Source organism: Pezoporus flaviventris, unplaced genomic scaffold, assembly GCF_033815535.1.
Source record: "Pezoporus flaviventris isolate CSIRO_AGI_PZ_B2104156 unplaced genomic scaffold, CSIRO_AGI_Pfla_v1 ptg000096l, whole genome shotgun sequence".
NCBI classification, from domain to species: Eukaryota; Metazoa; Chordata; class Aves; order Psittaciformes; family Psittacidae; genus Pezoporus; species Pezoporus flaviventris.
The window spans coordinates 4,979,842-4,997,318 of NW_026892644.1; the positions used below are offsets into that span (position 1 = coordinate 4,979,842).

Here is a 17,477-nt window from a genome sequence, read left to right on the forward strand (position 1 = left end):
TGCATTGCACTAGGAAGATCTGTATAGTATTTCACTTTTCTATGTCTAGCTAAATTAAGAATATATAGACTGTCCTTGTATAAACTTCCAAATTGTACATGTTACAAAATATTCTAGCCAGAAATATGGTAAAAGCAAAACTGCATATTAAGGTTTTTTTCTCCCTCTCACCAATTTTCAGATTAAAAAAGAAAAATGCACAGTTCTTTTAATCTATTGCAGGATTTTCACAGCATGTAAAAGCTGTAAACCCCCCTATCTGCAATACATCACATTATTACTTTTATTTAAACATTAAGATCATTGTAATAATAATAAAGTAACATGCAATGCTATTCTTGCATTCAGAGGTAGTTAAATAATAGAAAATTATTTAATGAAGTCTGCTGTCTACACAAGTGATTCTTGATATCTTAGCTAAATGTTTTTTCATCTTCAAAAATCAGGCTATGGGATTCACTTGTTGAAACTTATGCCCTGTGTGGAAAAGTAATGCATTCATTTTAATAGCTCCATTTTCATGTTTTAACGCTAGACATTTATCAGGAACATATGAATGAAATAAAATTTTATGTACTTCAGGATATACAGTATTAACATGTGGTGTAAAGTAACAGAGACCTGTCATGCACAAACTTCCCATTGAAATGAATATTGACAGTAGAGAAGCTTACTTGTAAGATTGTTATATAATCACTTTTCTACCTGCTTCATTACTCCCACTACTTGAACCCCTTGCAAAAATCCTGACTCCATTTCCTATAAGGTATCAGAGCTTAAAATAATATTAATGAGTCCCTTTTAAGATATTTTTAGTAACCATGTATATATTGGAACAGTTCTAACTCTGCATAACTTACACCTGGCATATAAGAAACAGAAGTGAAACAGTAAGAATATTACAACTGTAAAATCATCAATAGTTGTGTTTTCCTATTTAATTCCTTTGGCCAACATCATTATGTGCCTTTGAGTTACTGATTGGAAAATTAAGGCACAGATCTCTGCCATTTCCACATTATAATAGTGTAGAGGTTTCTTTCTGTTTTTACATGGCTGCCATGTGATCTTCTGCTTATATCAATAAAAGTCAACAGAATCTTCACCTTTAAATAGTCTTGAAAACAAAGCTGAAAGGGTGTGCTGTCAGTGCAGCAATGTAAAAAATAAAAACAAAAATGCCTTTCAAGCTGCAGTTTCCCACATTGGAACTACAGATTCTTATATATGTTGTAGTGTTAGTTACATAAGTAGATGATCGTTTAGTCTTAAAAAGATCACAGAAGGAAATTGTTCACAAGAGGCTGTAGGTGGCATGACAAATGCAGAGGGGTACACTTACCACAGGTAAATTATGAGCACCAGAGGAGCCAAATAAACTGCCCTAGGGAGGGCTTTATTTTTGTCCTCTGACTCTGGAGGAGCCTGAACCATGCTCCAGGGGAATTGATAAGACTTTAATTTCCTATGTCTCTTATTAGCATACTTATGTAAACATACAAATTATATGCGAGATTCTGTGACATAGTACCCAGATCAAACTTTTCAGGTATTAGATAGATTTAGTTATGCCTGCATACATGTGTGTTGGATAATGTTTTCTGCTTCTTTTAATTTAAGCCTTTTCTGAAGTGCTTTTTCTTCAAAAATATGTTGCAGGTAAAATACAGGATAAATTTTAATATTAGTTGGGGTAGTATACACATGTGAGTGGAAGGTTAGACTCTTATGTCCAATGATTAAGTAAAAAGCTGGAAAAACCCTAATGATTAAAAGTTTATATTTTCAGTATGTAAGAATTCCTAATTTATTGATGTCAAGCTGTTCGTCATGCTGTTACATATTTCAAGTTTTGTTTGTACCAGAATTTGAATAGTTCTCATATTTTATTAGAAACAAAAATGATCAGAAAGCATCAATTTTTTTTAATAATGTTCTTTTGAATGTAACAGTATTATGTAAGGAAAGCTTCTTCTGAAAATTTAAATTACTGTTTTTTGAAAGTGTTTTCCATTCTAGCCAAAATGTTGAAGAGAAAATTAAACTTGGAAAGTATATAGGAAAATGACAGAATAAAGACCTGCTATTCTAGGATTAAAATTTAGATTATTCCAAACTTAAATGTGATGTAGCCTTCCTTAATATGAGAAAACTGCTTTGCCTTTATTAAAGTGGTTTATATATTAAGTTATATTTTACAATCTTAAGTGTTTCAGATAGGTTAGTTGCTTTGCACTGAAGAACTCTTAATAGTTCAATGCAGTAAAAATCATTTAGACATATTTCTTCTATATTCAGTACCATATTCCTGCTTTTGTTTTTCTGGAAGCACATTCTGACCTGCATTTATTCATTCTGTTGCCTAAGCAACAACCATCACACTCCTATTAAGTATGATTTAGTAGTACATGTCTTACTAGATGTTCAGAACAGGAGAAGGAATATCACAATATCATAATTAATGTCCATGGAATAATATACATATGAGAACAAATATATCCTATTTATACTACTCTCAAAGCAAAATACTATTAATTAAATCAGCATTCTAATACAAAGGTGGCTTTCAGATAAAAAGATTTAATGGTTAGTCATTCATTAGATAATAGAAATTAACTCTTTTTTTAGTCCCCCTTGGGCATTACTGTACTTTGGAAAATTATTCACTAGACTGTACTTTGAAATAGGATAGGAAGATTTGTTTGTTAACTGAAGTGTGGGGACTTTATAGCAAGAAACAGCCTGTTTCTTAAACTTTGCAGTATGAATATTTTTCCATTGTTCAGCCATATATATGCTTTTAAAATATCTTGAAATACAGTATTAAAAAAATAAGTTGCGTTTTCACAAACTATTTCTACACATATTTGCACACATAGCAAGTGCAATTCCTGCCTACTATTAGTGATGTGCAGGAATGACACTTCCATAACATTTAGTAGGCCCAAGACAGATTCAATCCCAGAATTTGGTTCATGTGTGCTTGTAGGAGTAGAATCATACCTGAATATATATATATATATAAGCAATCATTAATAACTGATAATTTGTTGTGTAATAGGCTGCAGTGTCCTGCAAATGTAAAAATTTGTAGTGACTTTGTGCAGAGATTTTCTATATTTGAAGATGCAGATGATATTGCAGTTTCATAATATGAAGGCAGTTTTGCAGTCAAATTAATTCTAAAGCACAAGAAACAATTAGGTCAGTCATAAGTTGCAGTACATAAGCTACATATAAAAAATAAGGAAACCTAATGAATCAGTGAACATCTTTTTGATGCGTAGGTCCCACGGATATCTCTGGGTTAAGGTATAATCTTTATGCAGACTCTCAGGCCTACATAACTTAGTATGCTGAGAAAAGTAGTTAAATTGCAGAGTAACATGTAAATATACAAGTGTACGAGGTTGCTAGATACTTGCATGCAGCTTTATACAACTCTGGAGCTTCATCAAAGACTCAATTCTGGATTCACAGGGATAAAAGAAGTTCAATCAAATCATTGCCCAGTGGGGACTGGTTCTGATTAAGGGCAGCATATTTCTAGGTTGTTCTAATCATTTAAGATATTCTGAAATTTTATCACTTGCTTAAGATTGCAATTTAGTGAAGATAATATCTCTTTAAAGGATTCATAAAACACTGTATGAAAGAAATAGGGACCAGGCAACTGAAATGACTAAACAGAAAAATATGAACCATTTTATTATAATTTTTGACATTCCAAAATATTGGTCATTAATAACAGTTAATAACTTGAACTGGCATAAGACATTTGACTTTTATGGCTGCTGTGAATTTACAGACATGCGCCTGTACCCCTTCAAGTACTTAAATGGCTTGTATTGCCTGACGATCTAAGCATTGCCTAAGTTTTTTTCTAAATTCTATTTTTTTTTTCACTGTTGGGAAACTGAATTATAGAGTGACTGCAGCTTGGAATTTAAAGCTGCTTATATATTTGAGATAAAGGGCACTAGTTCTTAAAATATCTACTAACTTAGTGTTTAGCAGATGAATTACTTGCTTAAACATAGGTATCTAGTACCAATTGAGATATTGGATACTGGAGTACCAATTGGATAGGGAATCCAGAAGATCCGGACAGGGCTGACAGATATTACTGAGGACCAGAAAGAGTCAGACACTTCATGATCAGCAACCAGAGTCCAGGTGGGATACCGCTGAGCACCTCAGATGGCTCTAGGGTCCTGATGCTTACGCAGCCGAAATGAATCTTAAATGTTGTAGGTCACGCAGAGCTTGAGAATATAGATGACTTGAGTTTCCACCTACTGTCTTATTTGCATACGCATTCTTATCCTTCTAATAATTTTCTGTAATTGTATTCATCCTTTGAACTTACCTGCAGAAGTGTTTACATAGTTTCACAGTGCTAGACATGGCTACCTTCTCAGTTCCCTTTAGGTGCCTGTTTTGGATTTAGTTTGAGTTAACTTTTAACTTTTCTTTCTCCTTTCCTCTCTCTCTTTCTTTCTTTTTTTCTTTCCATTCATTTTTTCACTAGGTCTGGAGGTTTATTAAATCAACTGAAGTTTATCTGGAGACTATCCTCCCTCAGGTGTCATTCCTGGGATTTGCTGTCCTGGAATACCCAGTAATTCTTCTTGCCTTTAATCCCTCTGGAGGATCTTAAACTCTTTATCAAGTATAAAGGACAGAAACAATTTTGCTTCTTTAGAGTGAAATGAACCTGAAAGAGTTTCTCTATGTGCATTGGCTTCAAGTCCTGCAGTTGCAGAGACCACCAGAGCTTTTATCCAAAAATACCTGATGCAGAGATAGGCGATTTGGACATCAGACGAAAGCTTGGAAGAGCAAATCAGTCTGCCAACACCTTTCTTAAATAGGCCGTGCTGCAGATGATGAAAAGGAAGCCAATGTTTGACAAGGGCTCTATTCTGTAGTGACTTTAGTGACTTTCAAAAGCCAACACCTAATATGCTTAAAGCATACTAGAGAAAACCATTTAACACAACCTTAAAACTGGCTGTGAGTAATATGCGGGTCCCACTGATGCTGGAATAAACTGTGGTTTAAGATTTTCTGTACATCAAGTAAAATCTTAGAATATATGCCCGGAACTATGAGTTTCAACCCCCTTATCTGAACATCACTGTCAAACCCCAGAACTTGCTTGTACTTTTATTGCAGATGTACAAAACTTGACACTAAAACTGTGGAACTCTTCTCAGTGCCTGTGCAGCTGTGGCTTCTTCCCTGAGAAAAGCGGCTCTTTGTTACTCTTTGTCACTCTTCCGAGTCTTCCTGTTCTTCACCTCAGTAAGCCTTTGCAGCTTCTGAGGCAGGCCAACTCTTGCAATATGTTAGCAGATCATAGAGTGGGGGAGAATTAGAGTTAAAATGCATACCAGTCAGTAGATCTTTAGGACTCATTTCAGTTGTCCATATATTGGAAATCACTTTATATGTCTGAGACATCTGTTTAGGCCTATAATATAGGATACAGGATCCATGGAAAACCCATACCCATCTGGGGCTTTAGTTGGATTCCAGGCAATGTACATTTGCACATCCCAAATGACTAAATTAGTATCTGTGGGCAACTAGGTGAAGCACCTTATCAGCCATTACAGCAAATGGAGCATAGGATACAATTTAGCTGACTGGTGAAGTAACTATTAGGGTACCTATTTAGGATAAATTAAAGTAGATTCATCTGGTCAGCTGAATCACTGTCTAGGCTGTATTGCTTTTTTTACTAGGTCTCCTTAAGCTCTCATGTCGACACAAAAATTTTGATGCCTCAATTTGGGCTAGAATCCATACAGGGTTCACCAAAAGGAAGCACAAAGTATTTTTATTAAAGCTGTTTCTCCTCTCTCAGAATATCCAGCCCTGAGGCTCTTTCTCATTCTAGTAAGGATTCTTAGTATAAAATCTGGGATAGGCCTGTCTGCCTGTCTGCTAGGTTCTGCTAAGTTAGCCTTTAGGTGAGGGTTTCTCTAGTTCTTCTGGAATATTTGGTCATCTCTATTTAAATGCTTCATACAAGGTTGTACATGCAAGGCACACAAGACAGGACTTCCAGGCTGTACACTTGGTAGACAATCCAAGTGCCAGTATATGCAGTGGAATGTCCTTCCACTCACCTCTGCCATTCAGATTTAGTGACATCTAGAGTATATGGGCCTCTTTGGGAAGCTCACTCTGCAATAGTCTGAGAGGAAGAGCTTGTCCAATGTACATATCAATGTATTGGGCTCAGTCTTACCCTCACTAAGAGCAGAGGGCCATATCCGGATGTTGAAAGCCATTGCATGTACAGTCACCACTAAATTTCATGGTACATATCTGTGAGTATGGTACTTGAGGACTGGAATTAGTCCCATCTGTTCTACAAATATGTTAAATGTTAACGTTCAATGTTGCGCTTGACCTAAAATCCTGCTTAGCTCTTAGAAAATCTGACAATATGTAAAGGTCATTAAAAATCACAGAAACTTTGAAGGTTAAGGGAGGCAAAAATTATGAAGTTTTTACTCCTCAGAGTGAAAAACTAAAGATTCAAAGGACAATCAATTGATAATTCTATTTACATTGTGGGTAAATAAGGGAAACCTTTGCAATGGAAGGCAATGGTAGACTTAAAACTAGTGGCCTGTATGTAATAGAAGGTTGCAGCTCATTCTTAGTTATTTCATATGGGAATACTTCTTAATAAAAAAAAAAAAAAAAAAAAGATCATAAAAGGATTTTAAAAGGAACACAGTATACAGTTGTTTATATTACTGTTTTAGAACAACACTGTCTGACAAGGAGCAATTAAATGAAATCTGGTAAATTAATCTCAAACAATGACAGACTTCCCTGACTAAGTTAAAGATGTTTGAAGGGCAAAGCAGTAGAGAGAATCTTAATTACAGATAATTACAGTGTGGGATTCTGAAGGAGTTATCAGGTAAAGATTATGGGTACTAACAGATAACTGGAAATAAACATAAGATTCTTGAACATGTTACCTTTTATGAAGGAAATCTGGATGATGTAAGAGAAACTTGGGTAGATACATGAAAAAGTATTAATGCAGATTAAAAAACACTGAAAAAAAATAAAATAGAGAATACATAATGAAATAATAGATAAATAACCAAAATAGAGGCAGGGAAAAAAACTGGAGAGAAAATGACATTTTAAGTATGTGAGCAAACTACACTTAGGAAAGTTTTATCAATATGCTGTAGCTAAAAGGGAACATAGAATCATAGAATAGTTAGGGTTGGAAAGGACCTTAAGATCATCAAGTTCCAACCCCCCTGCCATGGGCAGGGACACCTCACACTAAACCATATCACCCAAGGCCTCGTCCAACCTGGTCTTGAACACTGCCAGGGATGGAGCATTCACAGCCTCCCTGGGCAACCCATTCCAGTGCCTCACCACCTAACAGGAAAGAATTTCCTCCTTATATCCAATCTAAACTTCCCCTGTTTAAGTTTTAACCCATTACCCCTTGTCCTATCACTACAGTCCCTAATGAAGAGTCCATCCCCAGCATCCCTATAGGCCCCCTTCAGATACTGGAAGGCTGCTATGAGGTCTCCACGCAGCCTTCTCTTCTCCAGGCTGAACAGCCCCAACTTTCTCAGCCTGTCTTCAAACGGGACGTGCTCCAGTCCCCTGATCATCCTCGTGGCCCTCCTCTGGACTTGTTGCAACAATTTTAAGAAAGTTCTGACCATTGCTAGAAGACAGAGAAAACTCAGTTTTAGCATAGAGAACAAAGTACAAGAAACAGTGAAATGTGGTGTTAAATGAAGGCCATTGAGATATTGGGAGGGGGTGGGGGGAGAGACAGCACTATCATGCTGCAAGCAGATAAAAGAGTACTTGGTTAATTACAGTATCTGAATCATCTAGGTTAGGTGATGTTTGATGAAGAGTCTTAAGACACTGAAGAGGATATATGAGATCCTTTAGCAATCATCTTTGAGAACTCCTGGAGAATTAATGAATTATTAGAAGACAAATAAAATACAAATATACTGCCAACATCTATTTCTCATCACAGGATTGATCCTCAGCATAGATTTCCAGTGTCCTGACCAGCCTTTCACCTTACAACTGATGCCTTATTCAAAAAGGATATGGATAGTGTTGCTGGTAGCAACAGATAGTTACTGTCACCGGTACTGAGTCTGGTGGGGAGAAGATGGGGGAGTGAACAGAACGTCACAATGGGATGTAATGGGAAGAGAATAAAGCTAAATGAAGTAACTGCATTTCAGTATTTAAGAAAAAACAGTAAAGAAACAGATGTATTATATAACACATTGTGCCTCTCACCACATAGATGAGAAGCTTTCCTTCCATCAAAGGCAATTAAAATTTCAACATGGGAGACAAGCTTAATTTTGCTGGTAAAACTTCAGCTACCTTTTAATACCAGAACTGCCATGCAAGTAAGCCATTTCTGGTGCAGAACGTCTGACTGCCTCTAAATTTCCTCGGCACTTCAATTTTCTTTCTGTTTAGAGATCTTATTTCCTACATGTTGGGGAAAAAAAGTTTCCTTCTCCCATACACCATGCCAATACATTTTTGTGGTACCAACACCCCAGCATCAGTTTTAACCTTTGTAATAACAAACATACACAAATTCCACAAAAAAGAAATTAATCAAGATGCTCAGGAATAAAGAATTGGAGAGTTACAGTACCTGCCAAACCTCAGTTCATCCCTCACATTCATATGTGTTATGATACAGTCTTTAACCACAGGTTTCTATACTAATTTTTTCCCTCCAAATCCTTCCTCATTCAGTGTACTGAGATATGAGTATGCAGAAGCACATACTTCAAAGAACTAGCAGTTAAAAAATAAAACTTTATCTTTCTAAAGTTACATTGCTTGATGATTTTACAACTTATTTAAAACAGTTGTGGGACCTCTAAACTCTTCTCATTCAGCAGTAATTCACAGTTGTCTAGTACTGTTAATCTGGAATATTAGAATTATTTTATCACTCTAAAGTATTTATACATCCAAACAGGCTTCTTGTTTCCATTTGGATTTTAGAAACTGGACTATAAAGAGTTAGTTAGAAAAGATAAAAGAATAGCACTTCAGTGATAACTTTAGACAATTAAAAATGAATATGTTCTTTTAGAAACACTTTTCTCATAATTTTTTAGCTAGCACTGTGCATCAGTGGTCACCTCCAAAAACTTTGCCTGAGTGTTTCACATGGGTCTAAGCACAGATTCAGTTCTAAGAAAGTTTGATGTTCTTGACTTTCAATGGGAAAAAAAAAAATACATTCTTCAACTGCTGAAAATAAGGTAAAGGCCCAATGCAGACAAAGGAAACTACCTTGTCTTAACTATGATTTTATTTCAAATAAGAATAACTAATTAAATTAACATAATCTTTTATTAATTGTAAATCCAGTATCACACAAAGAATTTCACACCTGGTCTTTAGTCTTGTTCCTAGTCCTCTCCTGACTGAAATATATTTTCAGGAAAGCAGGTAATACAAATACTACTTTACTACCCAACTAATTAACTTATGTAGACTTTAAAACACTACATTAAACATTTCAAACATTTTATTCACTATGGAATGTATTATATGCTGTATCTTTTGCTGTCCCTCATTAAGCTCCAATTACTGTGCATATGGGTTAAAATCTCCATGCAACAATGCACTATATTTGTTTTAGACTGGTTAGTAGTGATGAAACTGAGGGTGTATACACTTGTTGTACATACAATGCATGATTTAGCTGAAATCTCATGTTTCAGACGTTTATTAGTGTTATACAGTGTTTTATTGAATTAGCTGAAACTGAATTATTTAATAACTTTGCTGGTGGGAACAGCAGTAGGTTAAATTTGCAAGATGTACCATCCCTGCTCTAGTTTGTGTTGAATGTCTTTGAGTGTATGATAATTCTTTGAAAACTTTTTGATCCAAAGGCTAGATCTAGATGGAAGTTTTGAAATATAAAAACCAAATTATTTGCCCAGGTGGCAGATGTGGAGGGATAAGGTTACTGTGGATACCAGTGCTAACAGTCAGTTTAAATATTAAAACCTGTAATATCATGAATAAAAGTATACTGGATAAACACTTATCAAATGACCTTTCCAATATAAATCCTAAACAGTATTTTCTCTGCCTGGTTAGCAGCCATGAACTGGTAAAGAGTGGCCCTCTGTGCACAACCCCCCTTTGCAATTAGAAAGAAAGTTGGAAAAATCTGCATCTTATTCACTGGAATCTTGCAGCTCATGCTAAAAACAAATACATGTGCAGCTGGTTACAGCTCTTAAAATCTCAGAAATGATTGATAGATTCAGTAATCACACTATTTAACAGCTTTTACAGTGCTTCAGGTCTGATCTCTCCAAACAGCTCCCCTTTTAATCACATAGAAAACCCAATTCTTGAAGTAAGTTAAGATGGCATTTATGAAGTAATAATAGTTCTTAGCAGCTATACTGCATTAGGATAAAAGACTGCACAATACTGAGTTAGTTTTTAGCCTTGATCCATTTTTAAATATAGTATGAATATTATAGCTCTGTTAGCTTCTCTGAACTCCCTAGGCATCCCTCTTGTTGCCAGAAAGGAATTATAAATTGACAATGCAAGTTATTTTATTTCATTTTCCATCTCTCTTGGAATTTGAAAATGTGTCTTTTCTGTCCGTGAACTTTTTATTTCCTGATGTTCTGATTTTTTAAGTACTTGTTTTATTGCCTTTAGAAATAGTAAATCTTCACTTTCTGTCCAGAAAAATAACTTCATGCAGCAAGAGTGGAATATTATGCTAAAGAACCCAGATACAGACAAATCTTTGGTTCCTTGTAACATCAGGCTTTTTGTCAGCAAATTCTGTTGTTCCTGCTTGTATTGTTTGATTTCTCTGTCTCTTAGCTCTTCTATGCATATAATAGCACTTTGCTTCATGCATGTATATGTTTAAAATGCATGCTAATTTCCTTCCTTCTTGAACAATAAAAATGGAGACCTGGGGAAAGAGAAAATAAACACTTGCTAGCACGTGCAGAAGAAACCTGGTCTATGGAGAATGCATAGGACAATATATCTAAGAGTATTTTCTGAGGTCAGCCTTTGATTTGGATTATGAGCTTGGGGAAGAACTTCTCTATTCCCTTAATTATCTGGCTAGGAGGTTATGTATATTGCTGACCCACATACATGAAATCAAGAGAGGATCCTGGAAGAATATTTGTATATTAAGAGCTATCTTGTGGCCAATTATCTGCTTGTGTCTGTTCTTTGATAGTATAGGTTTCTAAGTACCTGTTGTGGTTTAAAACCAGTCAGGTAACTCGTTCACTCACTCCCCCCCTTCTTTCCCTCCCCCACTCCCGGAGGGACGGAGAGGAGAATCGAAAAGAATGCAACTCCCACAGGTTGAGATAAGAACAGTTTAGTAACTAAGGTATAACACAAATCACTACTGCTACCACCAATGATAATAATGATAAAGGAAATAACAAGGGAAGAGAATACAACACCTCACCACCAGCTGACCGATAACTCGCCCCCCCAGCCCCGACCAAGCACCGACCGATACCTCCTCCAACCCTGCAGTCACCCAGCCCTTCCGGCTAACTCCCAGTTACATCCTGGGCATGACGTGCTGTGGTATGGAATACCTCTTTGGTCAGTTTGGGTCAGGTGTCCTGTCTCTGCTTCCTCCTGGCTTCCCCTCCTCCCTGGCAGAGCATGAGGCTCACAAAGTCCTTGGCCAAACCAAAACATCGCTATCAGTTCTGTTCCCAGGCTGAAAGTCAAAACACAGCACTGCACCAGCTACCAAGAAGGAGAAAAATGACTGCTACTGCTGAACCCAGGACATTATCCACCCCTTATTCCATACCATTCACATCATGCTCAGATCCCACATTTTCAATATACCATCACTCTTATCTAAGTGCATGGACCAGCAGCTATAAAGCTGCTGAGTCCATCTGGTCCATGATGTCAGGCTCCATCTCTTGTAACAGTCTTCCAGAGCAGGAGAGATTGTGTGCAGTGTTCACACTCATGAATAACCTGGGCAATAGTGTCCATTGCTAAGTCCATCATAAGTGGACCATAAGTCCATCTCTATGTTGCATCTCTGCTCTGATGGCCTGAAGTGCCATGGGCCCACCAGGCTCAAAATAATTCACTGTCCCCTTCAGCAGTTTCTGCAGCTTGTTGCTGGGGACTCCATACAGCTGCCTTCCATCTCCGATGCTTCCAAAGCACTGGAGGGGCCCAGTGGACTAGATACTTGCCCATACTGTCCCACACACCCTGCCACTCATGACTGTCCAGCTTTGGGGAAAATCTCTTGGTCTCCCTGCATTGCCGTCTAACCCCAGACAAGACCCAAACCTGACTCTGCTTAACTTTTGAGATCAGACAAAATGGTTGTGGATAGAACACAGTCTGTGTGTGTGCCAACATGCTGATCCCCATCACAATCAGCAGGCAGGTCCCAACGATACCCAAAGGCCATTCAAAACCTTCAGAACTCTCAAACGATGCTGCTGTCCCTGTCACTGGGGCTGGTGTAGCTGCTGTGCTTGCCGGCTCTCCCACCACCACCTTCTCTTTTCCTGAGTCCAGCTCTTCCTCCTCTGCCTTGCTGGGAAATGCTGCGTGGTCTCCTGCATCCTCCTGGGGCTCGGCGGGCGGCTTCCGGGGAATGCTCTCGGCCGTCGCGGGGCTGGGCTCGGCCGCGGGGCTCGGCTCCTCCGCGGGGCTCGGCTCTTCCGCCGCCTTCTCCCGCTGCTCAGCAGCCGCCTCCTTCCGCTCCTCGACCGCCCCGACCTCCTCCACCGGCAGCCGTCCCCTCGCGGCCTCCGGCCCCGCTCCCGCCGCCGCTTGGTCCTCGAGGCCGCTCTCCCGGGCCGCTTCGGCTGCCGCCGGCTCCCAGGGCCGCTCCCCCTCGGCTCCCCGCAGCCTCACGAAGATGGAGAGTAGGGCGAGGGCCAGGCCGGTGAAGAGCAGCCGGACGGCCAGGTACTAGTCCACGGCCACGTCCGTCCCGCCTTGCTGCTGGAGCCCGCCCGTATTACAAGCCATTGCCATAAAGCGCAGTGAGACAAGAACCTTAGCCCAAGCCCCACACTTGATAAACACTAACACAGCAAATACCGGCTCTAAGTAATGTACTACATTCTGAAGCTGTGAGATCAAGAGGAACAACTCTGATACCCAATAAATCAGCATTGTGACGAGTGACTATTAATCCGGTCAGATCTGTTGTTATCTCAACCCTTCGTGCCCCACGTTGGGCGCCAAAAAAGAACTGTTGTGGTTTAAACCCAGCCAGCCAGCTTGTTCTTTCCCTCCCCCTACTCCCGGAGGGACGGAGAGGAGAATCGAAAAGAATGCAACTCCCACAGATTGAGATAAGAACAGTTTAGTAACTAAGGTATAACACAAATCACTACTGCTACCACCAATGATAATAATGATAAAGGAAATAACAAGGGAAGAGAATACAACACCTCAACACCAGCTGACCGATAACTCGCCCCCCAAGCCCGACCAAGCTCTGACCGATACCTCCTCCAACCCTGCAGTCTCCCAGCCCTTCCGGCTAACTCCCAGTTACCTCCTGGGCATGACGTGCTGTGGTATGGAATACCTCTTTGGTCAGTTTGGGTCAGGTGTCCTGTCTCTGCTTCCTCCTGGCTTCCCCTCCCCCTGGCAGAGCATGAGCCTCACAAAGTCCTTGGCCAAACCAAAACATCGCTATCAGTTCTGTTCCCAGGCTGAAAGTCAAACACAGCACTGCACCAGCTACCAAGAAGGAGAAACATGACTGCTACTGCTGAACCCAGGACAGTACGTGTAGCTGGAAAGCACAGTTTCTCATTTGGGAGTCAGAGGTAGCCAGATTGTTTGAGGAATCCATTGGGTATCTTCTGTTAATTTCTGAATAAATTCAGTGGCAAGGATTGAACTTAAGCTAAAAGTAGTGCAGAAAACCAAAACAAGTATTCAATACTCATTAATATTTTTATGTCCCAAACCAAATGAATCAGGAACATTTTCTTGTTATGAGCTAGCTATATGTAATTTATCATTACTTTGATCTTCAAGTAATGCATTTTATTACTTCTCATGGTAGAAACTGTTTCTTAGGATTCCTCTTGTCTCTCCTGTATCTACTCAGGTACCACTATTCCTTTCTTTTTAGTCCTGAGATTCAATGTGACTGTCCGTCTCCCCCCAAATGCGTTTGTGTTTCTGAGCTCTCTCCATGCCTCACCATCCCTGCAGGCTGGCCTTTTCTTCTGCTCCCCATGTCTCCTTTTCTCTATTTACTCTTTCCTCAGTTTACTGACTTAAAACATTTTAGGGAGTCCTGAAAAAAAGCAGAGGGACATTTAACATAATAGTCTTAACAAAGATATTCTTGTCACTCTTTGGGAGGCAGATCTGGCCTAACAGAGCTGGTGCCAAGTGAGAGCTCGTTTGCTTGGCTGGGCTCAAGCTGACTCCTTGCAGAAAGATGTCTCTCCAGTATGCTTTGCAGTACTATATTATTCAGATTTTTCCATTTTGCAGTGTGTCTCAGGCTTTTGATTTACCTGGATGGCTAGCTACAAGTTACCACATTTTTTTCTGATAAAACTGATGCACTGAAAATCCTTTGATACACATGTGCAAGAGAAGGAGCAGAACTGAATTTGCTAAAGTGTGAGTGCTCACAGCTGAAATGGAATTTGACTACAGTTTTCCTTTGAATACGTATGTACATAGATACAAAGTGCTTATTGAAATGGAAGAGAACAATCGCTGCATCTAGGCACAGAGAACTAATAGGTTTTTTTATTATTATTCTAATTAGTCCTACTTTAACTCTTTATCAGTACAATGGGTAGAAAAATGCCACCTTGCCTTGAATAAATTTTATAAAACGTATTAATTCCTGTTTTGGAGCTGTCTAATATTATTTCACATCTAAAAAAAGTCTGAAGTGAGTCATTCTTACTGGTGAGGTCTTCAATGGAAAACTATATATAAGACATGGACCTACACAGAGCATGATAAAGACTAAAAAAAGAAATACCAGATATCTTATTTTGTAAGCACCATCCATCCCGCTGCACTGAAATAATGAATTATTCAGAAATGTAATTATACAGCACGTATGATGCCATGTAGAATATGGATCCTGGGCTGTACGGTGGTTAGCCAGTGCTGAGAAGTCTTCATTCTGGTATTTTGTAGCTTTGTGACTTTGCAACATTCCTTTAACATATAATGGGGATCAATAGCTCATATTTTCTCTAGTTTGTTCATTTCAGTAACTTTTCCTTTTAAGAAGGTGTACCAAAATCTAGAAATTATATCATAGAATCATAGAGTCAATTAGGTTGAAAAAGACCTTTAAGATCAAGTTCAACCATTACCCCAGTACTGCCACTGAACCATGTCACTAAGGGCCTCATCTGCACATTTTTGAACAGTCTCCCACAATCTTGTGTCACTGGATCAGAAGCATAGTTTCATTAGCTGATTTGTTGGTAGCGCTGGTCTGTTTTGGACCTGATATTAGAGGTAGGAGAGACCAACAATTGCTCACCAGGACTCTTAAGAGAATTTATCACAAAGTTAATTTAGAAAAAGCTTGCTCACAAGAAATCTGCAAAGTATCAGTAAAAGAACTGCTTGAATTTGGACAGGGGGAGGCCCCTAAATATTAGTTGTCAATCAGAGTATCCTTGTATAGGAAAAGGATTAGTGGTAAAACTTGTCACAGTAGCATCAGGAAAAAGGGTGCCAGACAAAGTGGACTGATTTGCATGAAGGCTTCCCTGTGACTGAGGGAAATGGTGTACTAGAGTGTCAGCTTACTGGACTCTGACAGTTCATACTCCAACATACACACTTGGAAAATCAACTGCATAGCAAAAATGCAGAATCCTTCCATAGTATTTTGGGACTGGATCTGCCTGCGTATGGGCAGTACTACCTTAAGAATATATCAACTTGTCCTCTCATTAATTTTGACCTTGTTAATTCAGGTTATGAAGAAAATGCATTATGTTTATGGGAATAATCAGCACCTCAGACAAAAAAAAAGAACAAGTTTACCTTTATACAGAAGATTATTAAAACCATATCCTGTTTACTTGGCAAGACGCGTAGTTCAAAGTGCTATATAAGTATGCTAGAACTGTCTGTATGAGACCAATACGTGACTTTAAATTTCACAGCTAATACTTGCTTTGGCTGCAGACAAGTTACATAGCTCAATTTCTGAGAACATTCTTCCTCAAATGCATGGATTTTTTTTCTTATATTCACTGATAATAAAAGATTATGCTTGCCATTATATATGCAAGTGATTTATGGATTGCTATAAAAATACCATCTTGTGTGAGTATTTGTAACATCTAAGAAGTCAGTTATGGGTAGAAAACACTGATCTATGATAGTCTAATTACTGGTTTTGTGTTGTATTTGAGATAAATGATAAAAGAATATTTGCAAAAGAGTAAAAAATGTGTAAATAAAGCAGAGAATGTGAACAAAAAAAATAAAGGTCACAATAGTCACAATATTAGAACTATAGCTGAATACAATATGGGGATTTGGAATAATTTTCACAGGGAGGAAAAGCAGATACGAAGGGAGGAAGGCAACAGAATGTAGTTTACTATCTGCCTTACATAGCCAGGAATCTGATTTTGCATTTGTTTATTTATTTATTGGATGTGTTTGTTTATTTTTATACTTCAGAACTATAAATATTGTTGCTTAATGACAAGATACTTAAAAATTATAAGCAAACTATTTTGATGTCTATGGTAATTAATATTTTTTAATGAGATCCAGTCAATAGCTACACAGGTTATTTTAATACGTTTTGGTTGACAGTTACTGTATTATTGGTGACATAGCTAGACTATGCTACATGAAATGCTGCTGTTTAGTATTAAGAATATGTTGTCATGACTTTACAATGTGATATTAAAAAATGGAGTGATCAGTGAATCACTCCACAGTGCATTCCTTGCATATCAGTGGCTAGCCAGTTGTTTTCCAAAATGGAAACTTTAATTTTTAGATAAAGTTAGCAGAAACTGAATGTCTTTCCCTCTTTTCCCTCTTTGGACTCATTGGTCAGTTACACATTGTTCAAGTGTTTTAGGGATCAGTAAAGGACAGTGAAGTATCCCTTTTATGCATAGAAGGGATGCCATCCAGAGGGACCTTGGAAGGCTTGAGAAGTGGGCACATGTGAACCTCATGCAGTTCAACAAGGTCAAGTGCAAGGTCCTGCACCTGGGTCAGGGCAATCTCCCATATCAGTACAGACTTGGTAATGAAATTATTAGGAGCAGCCCTGCAGAGAAGGGCTTGAGGACACTGGTGGATGAGCCAGCAATGTGCACTGCAGTCCAAAAGGCAGTCATACCCTGGGCTGCATTAAAAGAAGTGTG

General features: G+C 38.4%; 1 protein-coding gene across 5 annotated transcripts in view; it reads left to right on the forward strand.

Moving 5' to 3' along the window:
- Positions 1-17,477, forward strand: part of LOC133281118 (ankyrin repeat and sterile alpha motif domain-containing protein 1B-like) — a 305,927-nt gene that overhangs the window by 230,628 nt on the left and 57,822 nt on the right. The gene's annotated exons all lie outside the window — the stretch shown is intronic.